At 35.4% G+C, this 18,621-nt stretch overlaps 1 non-coding gene across 1 annotated transcript; it reads right to left on the bottom strand.

Moving 5' to 3' along the window:
* Nucleotides 1-14,497: 14,497 nt before the first annotated feature.
* Nucleotides 14,498-14,604, bottom strand: LOC141694607 (small nucleolar RNA R71). Its single transcript, XR_012563896.1, has one exon. It is a non-coding gene; the product is annotated as a small nucleolar RNA R71 (small nucleolar RNA).
* Nucleotides 14,605-18,621: the final 4,017 nt, after the last annotated feature.

Genomic DNA, 18,621 nt, shown 5'->3' with positions numbered 1-18,621 from the left:
ATGTAGATCTATAACCAACCGTATAGATCCAGTCAGGTACCTAGGCTCTATCGCCCAAGGGTCCAGTCCATCCCCGGCCCATAGGATCCACCTCATCACTGGCCCTTATAGTAATCATCCAGCCTGTAGAGTGTTTTGATGTCAAATCATTTTGAATTCAAAACATCCTAATTCAGGATTCGCAAATAACCCCAAAGAATGGGTATTTGCTCAAGAGAGCAATCGAATTATAGGAATAATAATGAAAAGAACATGCATAATAAGAGTAATTGTAGCGAAATATAAAACATTTAACTATTCTGAACTTAGAATAGGATCGAAGAAATAATTGTAGTATTTAAAAAGAAAAATCAGGAATACTTGCCTTAATAAGCTTTAATCGCTACTACTAGTTGACTTTGGTTCAATTTGGACGTTCGACTTTATCGTCAAACTACTATCCCATTCTGGATACGATCAAAACATTCAGGCCCTTTAATTGGAACTTTGTTGATCTCGACGTCTAATCACTAGATCGTTTCTAGTCCGATGTCGATACTCGGGTTTTCCGTCTAGGACCTACAGGGTTAAAATATCCTAATTCAAATAATCCTTTCGCTTAACATAACACTACTATCATATTCTACCCATACGATTTCATAACCTAACTCATATTTATATGTATTAGTGAAATACACATAGCAATTATGGTTCACATCTTCGAAACTCGGTTCGGTTTTTATTTTCGGAAAATACATATATTCGTCGTTTTGAAAAAAAAACAGGGCAATCGATTATTTGTAAATTATTTGGTCTCAATTGCACTTAAGTTCATATAATATAACTATATATGGTTATTCGATGTCTCCGATAATTATAGGTTACGTTTCTGTAATTTTGAAATTAATTTCCCGAAAATTGGGCAGCGTCTCCTTTGTTTATCAGCCTACCCGTCGAAATCAAACCGACGTAAAATCACAACAACAACCACAACACAATCCAATCCACAATCCAATTACCAATCCCAACTACCGATATGAATTCAATTATTATTTACTGTTATTTGTATCTTATTTTTCATTTCGTTTTGAAATTAATTTCTCAACAAATTTTATTTATTTATAATTTAGGACTCATAATTAATTCATCACGGTCCACTGTTAACTCGTTAAAAGTCATCGTCAACAGCGGCAAAATTTATTGGTGCCCGATAAAATTCGGGTTTCCAAATAAATTCCACAGATTAATTTCAATCATTCCCGCATGAATTTTTATTTCACAAAATCTAAATCAATTAACTATTGCAGAAATGAATAAAATAATATTAAGAATCGAATTAACCATCTCATGCGCCTCACGCGCTGAAAAGCAAAAGAACCATAAAACACGATCGAAAAAGCAGGTAGTCCAGGCGGCAACACCGCCCCACCACCACGGCAACACCCCCAAAACCAACACACACACATAAACATACACATACACGATTTATACACACACAGACACGATTACACACACACACAGCACGTATATATATATGCACCCAAAACACAATCAAGGACAGCCTTCCACGCGCCACCACCTCGCCGGAGAAGCGAAGGGTAGCGGCCGGAATTAATGAAATCAAGAAAGGACAGTATTTTACCGAGGAGAGAACAGAGAGATAAAGATGGGAAGGAGGAGAGAAATCGAGAGAGCAGAGGGCGAGAGAGAGAAAGAGACTCGAAGAGATTGATCGAAGGAGGAGGAAGGAGAGACGGTGGTGGTGCTGAACAGGGGGGAGGGGATTTTGGGTGTCTATATTTATTTTTCTTTCTTTTTATTTGTTATCTTTATTTTCGTTGTTATTTCGTCTCGTTCGTGAATCGCGAATGTGTCATTACACATCGCGTGAAAAAAAATTCATCGGAGAAAAAAATAATTCTAAATAATTCTAAATATTTCTTAAAATCTCTAAACATTGAAAATTATTAAAATTACATTTTTAAAACATTTTTAAATCGCACATCAGACCCGCATTTAATAATTTAATGAATACACATGTGGTTAAATAAAAACTAGAAAATTTCCGAGATAATTTTAAAATTCTCGAAATATTTTAAACTTAATAAAATAAAATTTTTATGATTTTTGAAACATTCTGGAATTAAATATTGATTTTACAATTAAACGCAAAGCAGAAAATCATTTAAAGATAAATAACTGATAAAATATTGATTTATGAATTTTACAAACTATTAAAATAAACATTGAAATTATAAAAGCATCAAAATAATTTATTTATTTATTTTTTTAAAACAATTTAAACATTTATGAGAATAAATATTCAATAAAATCTTTTTAAAATGAATTAAATTCATACATCTCGGTAATTAATTATAAAATTAATCTTTGCATCCAAAAAATCATAAACAATTAATAATACTGTAACACATAACTGACAGAACCATCACATATCTTATTTATTTATTAATTCAATAATTACATTTATATATCGGATCCGAAATTAGGTTACTTAGCCGCTAAATAACTAAAAAGACGATACGATTTTAATACCAAATTTGGATAATTATCAAAATATAGCTTCCTATAAAATACTTTATACGTAATTAAGGTAATAATGTCTCGCCTTTTTGAGAATATGGATTTTTATCGATATATAAAATGATTTGCGTATCGAAAAATTCATACCGGGTCCTGTACAAGTCAAACCGTACCCCGGATCGAGAAAGTCAAAACATGAAAAGTGTTCAGAATTATCAGATTAGCTTAGAAAGGAGTTTTCGGAAAAGTTTTTGGTTATAAAAACGTAAAAACGATTAAAGTGGGACGATTTCTGATTCTAAAAATTAATTTTATAATTATGTAAGAATAGTCATTATTAATTCTATAAATTCACATAACAATCCAAAAATTCCCAGAAAATACAAAATTATCTATATTTTATTCTGGATAATTAAAATTAAAATATCTAAATTTTTATCAGAAATAAACATCCAAATATTAATATCAATTATCAAATAATTCACCAAAATTCACATAAAATCACACAATAATTATTTATTGATTAAATAATTACATAATATTTCTCAGGCGTTACATCCTTCCCCCCTTAAAAGGATTCTGTCCTCGGAATCATGCTAAGGAACAGACCATGATGTTTTCCAAGTGTCTTACTTAAAATTTCTCGGAACTCATCACTTTAATTACCATTCAACGGTCCCCTACCGTCATCAAATTTATCAGTTGCTCATGCAACCCCTAACTCATTCTTTACTTCATATATTTGGAGCTAAATCACTCTTCATAGTCATACACACATGAATGTCTTATGAACTCGTTATACTTGTGACAACAAGACCAACTCATTCGCAATTGTTTTATCTATCTCATTGTCTTAAGGGACTAACTTAATTTATACTAATCTGTTTTTTCTCTAATTCTAATAATTTGCACTCATGGATGCCTCCCATTTTAACTGGTTGTTTTACTTTACTTTCCATGTCTTTTTTCCTGTCCGGTTAGCCTGGCCTATGATCGTTTTCAATCATATTCGAGAATTTTTAATCAATCTTTTGTACTTCCCATCTTTCTGCATCCGATATACTGAGCTCATGGCGTCTGATGTTTCGAAACGTTCTAAATGTATTTCAAAAATTAAAATTAAAGGAAAATATCGGCAATTGCATTTAACTCATCACTTTGTAGTATACTTTAACTTCTTTTCAATCACTATCAAATATATTCATCGAGCGAGAATCTTTTACTATCTGAAGGGAAATATATTAATTTGGAACGGAATGAATCAGAACTTTATTCAAACCCGAACTCTTGGTACTAGTACTCATTTTGTTGTCATATCAAATTAGATATTAATATGAACTTTGATGCTTACCACATTCCATACTGAAGTCAACATCAATCATCTATATTAATACCACCTTTGATATCCAACAACAAAGTAAGTATCAATATAATCCTGAAGTCAGATCAACACCTGTTCTCAATTTCTAACTTTTCCAATTTCTTTATCCACTTTCCAGCAATCTTAATGACATTCACTCTTTCTTTTCTACTCTAGACATCTGTCTCTAAATGGATCTTCCTTGATTGGTAAATAACCATACTCCCATAGCTCATAATCTATTATGACCGGAGTTCATACCTTTGAAGCTTAGAACGCAGTTGCTACTTTCCAACCCTCTTCAGGCATATCTTCCGACATTTAATTTGGTCTTCCTTAGTCCTTGAATGGGAGAGGATGTTATCAATAAATACAATTACACTACCCAAATACTCCTGGTACATTATGTTCATTTAATCTTCAGACTTACGACTTCTGATAATTGATACGTAACCTCAGACCTTCATTCTTCTTTTTCCCATTACCTCTTTTGTGCATAGCACGAAACACTCTTTATTTCATTATTCTTTCATTCCACACCCCTGAAGTTTTCTTCATTCATTATTTCATCCCTACTGGGTCATACAATACAGGGCTTTTGACACCAGCTCGACTCTGTGCAGTACCCAATGAGACATTTCACTGTATGTTTCGAGGTAGCCTTGGTAAATCATCTGTTAGAACCTTCGGGACTTTACTTTAATCCTAAAGAATTCCAATATAAGGTTCATTGTAACGTTCTTCTCTAACAGTTTGTCACTAACACCTCTATTTAGTCTTCCCGGTTTACACGCATTCTTTGAATGGAATTTATATATTCAACTATCGGCATTTCACTTCCTTCTCCTATCAGTTCTGACACAACTGATGTTCGTGACTTGCATATTTCCTGGATTATTTTATTAAATTTATTTATCATCCTTTTGATTCCATTTCTTTTCTTCATTATTTCTCCATTCTCATTATTCATTATCTCTTTTAAATATAATGAATTTCTTTTTCTTAGTAATACTAATCGGTTCATTATTAGATAGATCATTTATGGAGTTATCACTGGAATAAAAGATTTTATTTAGAATATTTAAATTCTCACTAACAGAATTATTAGAATTTATCAGTAACTATTTTCTCAGCCTTGCTTAAATTATCACAGATCGCGTATTTGACTTTCCTCAATTAATCAACATTTCTTTTTCCTGAGTTCACATGTAGACTTCATCAATCTCCGTCTTACATCAGATACTTGGATTTGTGAGCTTTCCGCTATTTACAGCAACTTCCATTCAATCGCCACTCAAATTGAGTATGCATTCAAGTCCTTCATGGACGCTATTACAGATGATAGAATCTCTTTGCTTTATCTTGAACCTTCAGTTCGTAAAAATGTTCTTCTTACTAGCATGTACCAATAACTTTCCATTCCTCTTGTTTATCGAAAAGGTCGTATTCATCTAGATAGAATCTCGTACACGTCCGCAGTAGCATCACGCTAATTCTACTAAACTTTTGATTTCTGCTAATGCCATCACTTCCTTCAAATTCCTAATCGCTTTGATTTTGGAATTGAAAATCAGGTCAGAGTTTGACTTAATCTAATTGGAATCGACCTCCATTTAACTAACCATTAGTTGGTAAAGTTAATCAATTAACTATTTTAATTGATTAATTAAACCAAGTGAAGACTAGCTAACTAGAATCAAAGACCAATTACATAAAGTTGGTTTGATCATAACGTTCTTTCTCAAGAACCGAGATCATAATCATTTGGAGTACTGACGAAAATGACAATATACTTCTTTTTCCTTAAATATAGGGTAATTTCTGAAAATTTGGGCAGCACTTCCCCTACACCATTGACTACCCGTCGGACTCAAGCCGACATCGTCAATCAACCAAATCATCCACAATCATATCCATCCACTTCCATCAACCAAAATCATCAATTTTCCACACTTCAAATTATATCATTTTGATCAGCATCTGACTGTGATAACACATATCTTTTGAATTGGACTTAAGGTCTTAAATCAAAAATGATTAATATAACCACACCTTTCTCAGTTCTTTCAAAATATTGCAAAATATTATTGGTGAACTTAAAATTTATCTTGTTGTTCCTCAAAATTTTATTTCGCGAGTATTTTACTTATTTCTTGTCATTACTAATTGTGTATAGTTACTTTTAAAAATTATGCCGCATCCTTCAACTAATCACATCAATCATCTATCTTTGATGATACACATTCAAATTTCATTAACTAATATGTTTATCTTTCAATAACCACGCATGGTTTCCGTTATTATCGTCACAATCCGGTGGAAACTCAATCGTTAGATCATTATTCCTTAAATGGTTTCACAGTTGAGTCACCATTACTTCATCTCCACCTATGGTTCAGCATCAAACTTTCGTCACTGACCCGGGTATTAGCATTGAATTCACCATCACTTATTTACACAAATTAGAGAACTTCACAATTTCTTGAAGAACACATTCGAAGTTCGAATACATTTAAGATTTCTTCCATCTTGAATCTTCACGACAAATATCTTCCCACAACGAAGGGATGTTTCACATAGTAATTGCATGTCTAAATCATTGTTCAGAATTTCCTTGATCTTTGATCGTCGTCCTGATACTCGTTTGCTCCGTCTGATGCACACAACTTTACTTCCTTCTTTTGTAAGTAATCTAATTATTACGGTTCACTAACGATTCATTTCTCATCGAAATCCTCTAATTTGAAGCGCATCGCGTTTACGTAATCTACCATACTAATGAGATCCTTGTAGCACGAACAACTGTCTGATTTGATATCTTTGCCACGGCCACGTTGTCGGTGTATCCATTCTTTCTAGCTCGTAAATGTCCACCATTTATCGGCTTGCAATCATATCCTCCTTCGACACGTAATTCTACCTGTCACACGGGACTATTCCACTTCTTTTGCAATCGTCAGAAAACAGACTCAACGCAAGAGGAGAGTTTGTGAATAGGATTTTGATTGAAAACTGAATAAGGAATAACAATGCAACAAACAGTTGGAAGAATCTATAAATCAATAAATTGAAGGAAGAAGAATGAGTGAAGATTTAGATGTGAATGAGACAACCATATTCGTACTCAAGATGGCCAGCCTTTCATACTATATGGCATATAGCACATGATTTGGTGACATCCCACCCGACTCTTCGTCGTTTCGACAAAGCGTCATATCACAACACTGTTTGTCTCAATCAGGAATCAAGATTTTGAGAAGAGAAATAATTCAGAAGGATTACAATAAATTTTCTTTCGTTTTCGCCTCATATGATTTATCAACAGAAGAAGCTCATACGTATTCACGGATCGAGATGAACATATGTTATCATATTAGAGAAAAGAATAACATTGTTGGTCACTGTCTACGCTTTACTTGCACATGCCTTCACATTAAATACTTTAAAGATTTGATCATAATCGCGTGCCTTACGAAATTCATAATCAGTGCTTTCGATTTCATCTATGCTACGTAGAATAACCATTGATCCCGCAATGTCTCGACTTTGTCGATAGAAATATGATTCTTCTTCAATCATCTGGAAGATTCTTCCATTTTATTCAATCATCCTCTGTCCGTTCGAATCACGAATCTTGTTAAATTTTTAATAATTTCATAAATTGGGTAAATAATATTTTAACATGTTGATTCAATTATTGATATTATTAAACAAAGTTTACTTTCGTCTTTCACGTAAAACTTTGAACATTCTTCCTGCTAGTGGGTCTGCTTGGTCGTCCAAATTTAACAATACTGAGTCTAAATCCATTCTTATTTTTAGATCACTTTCTGTTTATAATAACAAGAACTTAAGTAGTAATTCGACAACCAAATTGTAAAACTCATTTTATGCAAAAATCTTTTGAAAGTTTATTAAGAAAATCTTTTTCGAAAACTCATTTTAAAGTTTTGAAAATCAAATATTTGGTCGTCATTACTATATAATTTACTTGCTATTCTTATAATTCGCTAATAAAATATCTAATTAAAAGAATGCCCATATAAAGGTTTCTCCACTTCAGTACCCCTTCTACTTTTCCTTGGATTCTGCTCGCACTTATTAGTCGACGAAACTTCATTTACCGTTGTATATCATTTTATTCACAATTCTACCGCAACGCTGGCATCTATTACTGTCTTTGACATTCTTGTCGTCGTCCTTGATGTTATACTTACAACCACGCATGCAAGCCAACATTCCATCTGTAGATAGGGTCGCACCTTCTTGCTAGTCCTACCTATACCTAGTAAGGTAGATATCATTCCTCGCACAGCGCTCGGTATGTGATAAGAATCTTCTCGCAACGGTGGTGCCTTTGCAGCTTGCAACTTTGGCCCTTCATTAGCTTCCATCAACTCATGGCCTCCAACATGGAGCTCGTTCTATTACCTAATTCTAAGTTAAATCGTACTAAAACTCGCCTAGCTTTATTTATACGAACTCTCACAAGAATCAATCGCATATTCTTCAAAACCACATGAAAAGTAGGGTAACATACCCAGTCTCCGTCGATCTATCGATTTCTCGTTACTATAGGATCGGAGAACTCAATATACCTATAACGTTGCGATATTTGCCTTACACTTCCCTCAATAATCCTGGTTTACAAATTCCATATCGGATCTGCTAACCCTAATTCGCACTCAACTCAACTTAACATAAGTATGCCTAGGGTCTTTCCTATCTTATACGGCCTACCACTCCTATCTTACCCTCGCCTATTCTTATTTCAGTGACCAATAACCTGTAGCTCTGATACCAACTTGTAACAACCCAAATTCGGGGTCATGATTTGGTGTCACGAAACAATCTTTTCATAAAATAAAAGAATATTCAATTAACCCCTTGAATCCGGATCGTTTATAGGTTATGGTATGAAACAAGAATCTAACCTTCTACAACTTACAATAACTAGAATACAAGTGAAAATACCTTTATCCTAATGCTCCTGTCATATTCTTCTAACTTCTTCAACCTCTCGCAGCAGAGATTTCTATAACTTCTGCTGTCTATCAAAGCTAAAGGAAAAACTTTCGGACAAAATCATAAAACAATTTTAAACAATTCTATTTATTTGAGTGAGTGGAGCGAATAAACGTTGGTTGTCACCAGCCTTCAACTATAAGTCCAAAAGTGACAAGCGATTCCCAAATTCTTCCCCAGAATCAGGGTTTTGTCTAGTTTTGGAATCATAAAACCTTTCGAGAGAGAATGTCGTTAATGGCGATCAACAATAAATTAGACTGGACACTAGTTCATACTTATACCCTGCTGATTAGTCAGGATACAGTGTAGATCTATACCCAACCGTATAGATCCATCCAGGTACCTAGGCTCTATCGCCCAAGGGTCCGGTCCATCCCCGGCCCATAGGATCCAGCTCATCACTGGCCCTTACAGTAATCATCCAGCCCGTAGAGTGTTTTGATGTCAAATCATTTTGAATTCAAAATATTCTAATTCAGGATTCGCAAATAACCCCAAAGAATGGGTATTTGTTCAAGAGAGCAATCGAATTATAGGAACAATAATGAAAAGAACATGCATAATAAGAGTAAATGCAGCAAAATATAAAACATTTAACTATTCTGAACTTAGAATAGGATCAAAGAAATAATTGCAGTATTTAAAAAGAAAAATCAGGAATACTTTCCTCAATAAGCTTTAATCGCTACTACTAGTTGACTTTTGTTCGATTTGGACGTTCGACTTTATCGTCAAACTACTATCCCATTATGGATACGATCCAAACATTCAGGCCCTTCAATTGGAACTTCGTTGATCTCAACGTCTAATCACTAGATCGTTCCTAATCTGATGTCGATACTCGGGTTTTCCGTCTAGGACCTACATGGTTAAAATATCCTAATTCAGATAATCCCTTCGCTTAACATAACACTACTATCCTATTCTACCCATACGATTTTATAACCGAACTCATATTTATATGTATTATTGAAATACACATAACAATTATGGTTCACATCTTCGAAACTCAGCTCGGTATTTATTTTCGGAAAATACATATATTCATCATTTTGAAAAAAAAACAGGGCAATCGATTATTTGTAAATTATTTTCTCTCAATTGCACTTAAGTTCATATAATATAACTATATATGGTTATTCGACGTCTCAGATAATTATAGGTTACGTTTCCGTAATTTCGGAATTAATTTCCCGAAAATCGGGCAGCGTCTCCTTTGTTTATCGGCCTACCCGTCGAAATCAAATCGACGTCAAATCACAACAACAACCACAACACAATACAATCCACAATCCAGTTACCAATCCCAACCACTGATATGAATTCAATTATTATTTACTGTTATTCATATCTTATTTTTTATTTTGTTTTGAAATTAATTTCTCAACTAATTATATTTATTTTTATAATTTAGGACTCATAATTAATTCATCACGGTCCACTGTTAACTCGATAAAAGTCATCGTCAACAGCGACAAAATTTATTGGTGCCCGGTAAAATTCGGGTTTCCAAATAAATTCCACCGATTAATTTCAATCATTTCCCGCATGAATTTTTATTTCATGAAATCCAAATCAATTAATTATTGTAGAAATGAATAAAATAATATTAAGAATCGAATTAACCATCTCACGCGCCTCACGCGCTGAAAAGCAAAAGAACCATAAAATACGATCGGAAAAGCAGGTAGTCCAGGCGGCAACACCGCCCCACCACCACGGCAACACCCACAGAACCAACACACACACATAAACATAGACACACATGATTTATACAGACACAGACATGATTACACACAGAAACGATTACACACACACAGAGCACATATATATAAATATATGCACGCAAAACACAATCAAGGACAGCCTTCCACGCGCCACCACCTCGCCGGAAAAGCGAAAGGCGGCGGCCGGAATTAATGAAATCAAGAAAGGACAGTAGTTTACCGGGGAGAGAACAGAGAGACAAAGATGGGTAGGAGGAGAGAAATTGAGAGAGCAGAGGGCGAGAGAGAGAGAAAGAGACTCGAAGAGATTGATCGAAGGAGGAGGAAGGAGAGGCGGTGGTAGTGCTGAGCGGGTTAGGGGGGATTTTTGGTATGTATATTTATTTTTCTTTCTTTTTATTTGTTATCTTTATTTTCGTTGTTATTTCGTCTCGTCCCTGAATCGCGAATGTGTCATTACGCATCGCGTGTAAAAAAATTCATCGGAGAAAAAAATAATTCAAAATAATTCTAAATAATTCTTAAAATCTCTAAACATTGAAAATTATTAAAATTACATTTTTAAAACATTTTTAAATCGCACATCAGACCCGTATTTAATAATTAAACGAATACACATGTGGTTAAATAAAAACCAGAAAATTTCCGAGATAATTTTAAAATTCTCGAAATATTTCAAACTTAATAAAATAAAATTTTCGTGATTCTTGAAACATTCTGGAATTAAATATTGATTTTACAATTAAACGAAAATCATTTAAAGATAAATAACTGATAAAATATTGATTTATAAATTTTACAAACGATAAAAATAAACATTGAAATTATAAAAGCATCAAAATAATTTATTTTTATTTTTTTTGAAACAACTTAAACATTTATGGGAATAAATATTCAATAAAATCATTTGAAAATGAATTAAATTCGTACAGCTCGATAATTAGTTATAAAATTAATCTTCACATCCAACAAATCACAAACAAATATTAATACAGCAACACATAACTGACAGAACCATCAGATATCTTATTTATTTATTAATTCAATAATTACATTTATATATCGGATCCGAAATTAGGTTACCTAGCTGCGAAGTAACTAAAAAAAAGATACGATTTTTATCGATATCTAAAATGATTTACGTATCGAAAATTTCACACCGGGACTCGTACAGGTCAAACCGTACCCCGGATCGAGAAAGTCAAAACATGAAAAATGTTCAGAATTATCAGATTAGGTTAGGAAGGAGTTTTCGAAAGAGTTTCAGGTTGTAAAAACGTAAAAATGATTGAAGTGGGACGATTTCTGATTCTAAAAATTAATTTTATAATTATGTAAGAATAATCATTATTGATTCTATAAATTCTTATAAATTCACATAACAATCCAAAAATTCACAGAAAATACAAAAATTATCTATATTTTATTCTGGATAATTAAAAATTAAAATATCTAAATTTTTATCAGAAATTAATATCCAAATATTAATATCAATTATCAAATAATTCACCAAAATTCACATAAAATCACACAATAATTATTTATTGATAAAATAATTACATAACATTTCCCAGGCGTTACAAATTTGGTCAGATAAAGAACTAGACAAGATCTTTCATCACTACTCTCAAGTCAAGCAAATTTCTGTGAATGAAATGAGTTTAAGTTATTTGGAAAAAGGCCAAACTTTATGCATTAAGTCTCCAAAAGCCAACCTGGTCTTGAAGCCTAAAAGGAATTATCCAAAGTCATTAGACAAGAATTGGTGTATTACGCTTCGTAAAGCTTTGAATTGGTGTATTTGTACTCAAGTTATTGGTATTTTAATGTGTTTTCTAGTATTTTTGCATTTTCAGGCATTCTCCAGGTAATCAGGTGATTTAGCATTGTTTTGTTGCTAATTTGATGTTAGGAAGGTGTTGGAATAAAAGCTCGTGGAAAACCGGTTCAAATCTGCAAGGAAAAATGAAGAAGTCAGAATTTTAATCAGGAGGTCAGCGCACCCGCGCTGTAATAGCACGCAGCCGCGCCCAAAGTCTAGAAGCTTAGCGCTTCCGTGCTGGTCAAGCCCGTGGCAGCGCCAGGTCGAGAAAAGCAATTATGTTTCTATTATAATTTTGATCCAGAAGACTTCTACTCTGCATGGGGCTGCTATATATACATAATTAAAGCTCGTTTTTCAAGGAGAGACATATTGGAGCTGAAGACGAAGACGGCACGAGACCTACAACACAATTCAATAAAGGCGAAGTCGATCTAGTTTATTCTTGTGAATCTTTTTTTTGAGTTGTAATATTGGATGCTCGTTTCTTGTTTTGTTGAATCTAATACTCTAGATTTTGTACTTTGTTTATTATTTGTTTATTAAAGACTACGTTTATTATACCATGTTTTCATCGGAACCCACGTTGATGATGAGTCCGATTATGGGCTAATTGTTATCGTGGGGTTCTAACGGATTTATTTATGGATTTCTTTAGTTGATTTGTTTCGATGCCTTAGTGTGTGGTGATTGTATGATACCCTAGTATTGGTTGTGCTTACTCGTCTTATGAGCATCGCGAACTTATAAGATAGTGTGTTAATTCTTAATGAAGCGAAAGTGTATTTAAGGGTTTAGAACTTGTCATGCTAGCATAGGTTCATGTGTTATTATTATGCATGATTCGTAAGTAATTTTAACCATCTTACTTGCCCTATGTAATCACGATAGATAACTTGTGTTTTACACCGTTATGTTGTCAAATTCTATAGACATATAGGGTCTCAATATAATTGGTTTCTATTCAGCTTCTATCTCCTTTGTGGATGTCTGGTAGTATGGTACTCATACAACAAAAGTTGGCGTTTATCAGTTTCGTGTTATCTGATTAGTGTCATCACCATTACATGCTAAGGTTAAGAATGACAAGGCTATTGAATGAGGTATCTAATGAAGTTAGAATCCCATGTTTGTCATATATATTAATTCAACCATTCTTATTCTCTTAGTTATAATTGTTAGCTTAAGTTTAGTTAAAACAATCTCAATTTGTTAATCATCTTAGCATTGGATGATAACCATATCATTGTTGCATAGGTGAATATTCTTAAATTAACCAAAGAGTCTCTGTGGGAATGAATTTGATCTAAATATTATACTACTTGCGAACATGTACACTTGCGTGTATTTTAGCGCGTGTTAAGCGATTAACAAGTTTTTGGCGCCGCTGCCGGGGACTCGGTATTAATTTTTAGTTTATGTGTTTGTCATTAGTGGTCGTTAAAGTTCATTAACTCGGACATTGTTACTTATCTGTTTCCTTGTCTTATTTCAGGTACTCTAGCGAGCGTGTATGCATACGCGTTCTCGGTCTCGTAAGAGAACTCTGGATTAAGCCGAGGAAGAAGCTGTAGTGGTTCGAAGGGAAGTTTTTGAGGATGAAGAGAAATAAGCAGAAGAAGAGAAAGTCGAGGAACCAGCTTTAGTAGTGATAGGAGATCAAGCATAAATTCATAAGGCTTTGATGGACTATTCTCAGCCTAAGATGAATGATATTCAGTCAAGCATCATCAGACCAGCCATCCCGGCTAACACTTTTGAGATCAAGTCAAGAACGATTCAGATGATACAGAACTCAGTTCAGTTTGGGGTTCTCCTACAGAAGACCCCAATATGCACATCGAGGACTTCATCGAGATCTGCGACACTTTCAAGTTCAATGGTGTGACTGAAGATGCTATCAAGCTGCGACTCTTCCCATTCTCTCTGAGGGATAAATCAAAGTGTTAGTTACATTCTATACCACCAGGGTCTATCACCACATGGTACGATCTTGCTCAAAAGTTTTTTACTAAATTCTTCCATATGGAGAAGACTGCTGTAATCAGGAATGCTCTTACTCAGTTTGCACAGAAAATTGGAGAATCTCTGTGTGAGGCTTGGGATCGATATAAGGAGATGCTAAGGAAGTGCCCACACCATGGCATGCCTGATTGGATGATTATATACTATTTTTTTAATGGATTGGGTGCTATTTCTAGACCCATGCTCGATGCAGCATCTGGAGGAGCCTTGTGCGCTAAGAGCTACAATGAAGCTTATGAATTGATTGAACTGATGGCTGCTAATGAATACCAGAATCCTTCTCAGAGACTGACTCAGGGAAAAGTAGCAGGAATTCTGGAGTTGGATGCAGCAACTGTTATAGCTTCCCAACTTAAGGTTTTGACGATGAAGGTGGACACTTTGGCTAATTATGGAGTTAATCAAATCATTAGTGTCTGTGAGCTTTGTGCTAGTGCCCATGAGACTGATCAATGTCCTATTTCTAGTGAATCAGCTCAGTTCGTGAGCAACTTTCGGCGGTCGCAATAACCTGTGCAAGCCACCTATCATCCTAACAACCGTAATCATCCTAATTTCAGCTGGAGCAACACTTAGAATGTGGTTCAATAGCCTTATCAGCAGTACCCAGCAAAGCAGTACAACCCCCTGGTTTCCAGCAACCTCAATATGCACCAAGACAGAAACTTCAGCTACAACAAGCTAAAGAAAAATCTGAATTTGAGGAGTTGAAGCTTATGTGCAAAAGCCAAGCTGTTTTCATCAAGACCTTGGAAAATCAAATTGGACATATTTTCAATGCCTTGCTAAATTGTCAACCTGGTACACTACCTAGTGACACTGAAGTACCAGGAAAGAGGGAAGCTAAGGAGTAGGTGACGGCAATCACTTTGAGGTCAGAGAAGGTTGCAACCCCCGAACAAACTCAAGTTACGGAGGAAGAAGATGGGGCTGAAGAAGACGTAGAGCAGCAGGAAGCAGAAGTGGAACCAAGGAAGACTATTGTTGAGCGCACTCCTCTTGAGGGTAATACAAGGGAGAAACAGATCTATCCTCCACTGCCTTTTCCTAAGTGGCTGCAGAAGAAAAAGCTGGATAAGCAATTTGAGAAGTTTCTAGAGGTGTTCAAGAAACTTCATATTAACATACCTTTCGCTGAGGCTCTTGAGCAGATGCCTAGTTATGCAAAGTTTATGAAAGGTATTCTCTCTCAGAAAGTGAAGCTAGATGATTTAGAGATTGTTGCTCTCACAGAGGAATGCAGTGTTGTGCTGCAACAGAAGTTGCCTCCAAAGCTAAAAGATCCCGGAAGTTTCACTATTCCATGTACTATTGGAAAAGTGTCATTCAATAGATGCTTATGTGACTTGGGAGCTAGCATCAATCTGATGCCTTTGTCAATCTTCAAGAAGTTGAACTTGCCTGATCCAAAATCGACTTATATGACTTTGCAGTTGGCCGACCGTTCTATTACATGTCCAGGAGGTATTGTGGAGGATGTTTTGGTCAAGGTTGATAAACTCATCTTCCCTGCTGATTTCATAATTCTTGATTTCGAGGAGGATAAGAAGATTCCCATAATCTTGGGGAGACCTTTCTTGACGAATGGCCATACATTGATAGATGTGCAAAAGGGTGAGCTTATAATGCGAGTGCTGGATCAGGATATAACTTTTACTATATTCAATGCTATGAAATTTGCTACGGAAAATGAGGAGTGCCTAAAGGTGGAGTTGGTCGATTCTGTGGTGACATCGAAACTTGATCAATTGCTAAGTTTTGATGCCTTAGAGAAGGCCTTGTTGGGAAATTCAGATAGTGAAGATGATGAAGGTGAAGAGCAATTGCAATATCTAAATGCTTCTCCTTGGAAGAGGAAGATTGGTATGCCTTTTAAATCACTGGGAATGGAGGAGTTGAACAACGCTCCTAAACACCTCAAGACATCCATTAAGGAAGCTCCTACTCTTGAGCTTAAGCCTTTACCTGAACATTTGAGGTATGCTTTTTTAGGTGATGCATCTACTTTTCCTGTGATTATTGCATCTGATATTTTAGGTAGTGATGAGGAAAAACTCTTGAGGATTCTAAGAGAGTTCAAATCGGCAATTGGTTGGACCATAGTAGATATTAAGGGAATCAGCCCTTCTTATTGCATGCATAAAATTCTGTTAGAGGAAGGTAGCAAGCCTACGGTGGAGCAGCAAAGAAGACTTAATCCAATCATGAAGGAAGTAGTGAAGAAAAAAATTCTTAAGTGGCTGGATGCAGGGATTATCTATCCCATTTCTGACAATTCTTGGGTGAGTCTAGTTCAGTGTATACCGAAGAAAGGAGGTATCATAGTTGTTGCTAATGAGAAGAATGAGTTCATTCCTACTTGAACAGTCATGGGGTGGAGAGTTTGTATGGACTATAGGAAGCTGAACAAGGCCACTAGGAAGGATCACTTCCCTCTGCCTTTCATTGACCAGATGCTCGACAGGTTGGTCGGTCACGAGTACTATTGTCTTCTGGATGGCTATTCGAGTTATAATCAGATTTGTATCGCTCTAGAGTATCAGGAGAAGACTACCTTCACTTGTCCATTTGATACTTTCGCCTTCATACGAGTTTCTTTTGGTCTATGTGGTGCACCAGCCACATTTCAGAGATGTATGATGGCCATCTTTTCTGATATGATTGGACAGAATGTGGGGGTGTTTATGGACAACTTCTCTGTATTTGGCGATTCTTTTGATGAATGCTTGCAGAATCTTAGAAATGTTCTCAAGAGGTGTGTTGAGACCAATTTGGTCCTCAATTGGGAAAAATATCACATTATGGTGCGACAGGGCATTATTCTTGGGCACAAGGTTTCTAGTAAAGGTCTTGAGTTGGACAAAGCCAAGGTGGAGGTCATTGAAAATCTTCCTCCACATATTTCTGTTAAAGGAATTCGCATTTTTCTTGGTCATGCGGGATTTTATAGGCGTTTCATCAAGGACTTCTCTAAGATTTCGAAGCCATTGTGCAATTTTCTAGAGAAAGATGTCCATTTCATGTTTGATGATGAGTGTCTTGTCGCTTTTGAGACATTGAAGAAGAGTTTAATCACAGCACCTGTCATAACTGCACCTAACTGGAATGAACCTTTTGAGATATTGTGCGATGCAAGTGACTATGCAATTGGAGCAGTTCTTGGGCAGAAAAAGAACAACAAATTTCATGTGGTCTACTACGCTAGTAAGACCTTGAATGGTGCTCAACTGAATTATACTACTACGGAGAAAGAACTTTTGGGGATTGTCTATGGTTTTGAGAAATCTTGATCTTATCTACTTGGGACTAAAGTGACAGTTTTCACTGATCACGCTGCAATTCGATATTTCGTCTCAAAGAAGGACTCAAAGCCTAGATTGATTAGATGGGTTCTTTTTCTTCAAGAATTTGAATTAGAGATTAAGGACAGAAAGGGGACTGCAAAACAAGTCGCTGATCACCTCTTGCATTTAGAGAACCCTAATGCTACTATACTGGATAGGACACTGGTAAATCAATCTTTTCTCGATGAGCAGCTGTTTGGAGTGCAAGAGGAAGAACCGTGGTTTGCAGACATTATGAACTACCTTGTGAGTAATATCATGCCTCCCGACTTATCATATGCTCAAAGGATGAAGTTTCTACATGAAATAAAGTGGTATATGTGGGATGAGCCATTTCTTTTTTGACAAGGAGCTAACCAAATCATCAGGAGATGTATTCCTTACAGCGAAACGGGAGGGGGGGTCTTGCGAGTTTGCCACTCAACGGGTTATGGAGGACACTATGGTGGGGAAAAGACAGCAGCTCATATTCTTCAAGCAGGTTTCTTTTAGCCAACCTTGTTTAAAGATGCTCATTAGTTCATTTTCAAATGTGATCGATGTCAACGTGTGGGTAATATGTCTAAGAGGGATGAGATGCCTCTTAATGTGCTTCTCGAGGTTGAAGTCTTCGATGTTTGGGGAATTGACTTCATGGGGCCATTTGTCTCATCTTGTAACAATCAGTACATCTTGTTGGCAGTTGATTATTTGTCGAAATGGGTTGAAGTTAAGGTGTTTCCAATGAACGATACGAAGGTGGTGCTTAGTTTTCATCATAAGCAGATATTCACAAGATTTGGAACTCCAAGATTC

Source organism: Apium graveolens, chromosome 10, assembly GCF_009905375.1.
Source record: "Apium graveolens cultivar Ventura chromosome 10, ASM990537v1, whole genome shotgun sequence".
NCBI classification, from domain to species: Eukaryota; Viridiplantae; Streptophyta; class Magnoliopsida; order Apiales; family Apiaceae; genus Apium; species Apium graveolens.
The sequence above is the reverse complement of the archived record's forward strand: the minus strand, read 5'-3'. Positions and strand labels throughout refer to the sequence as shown.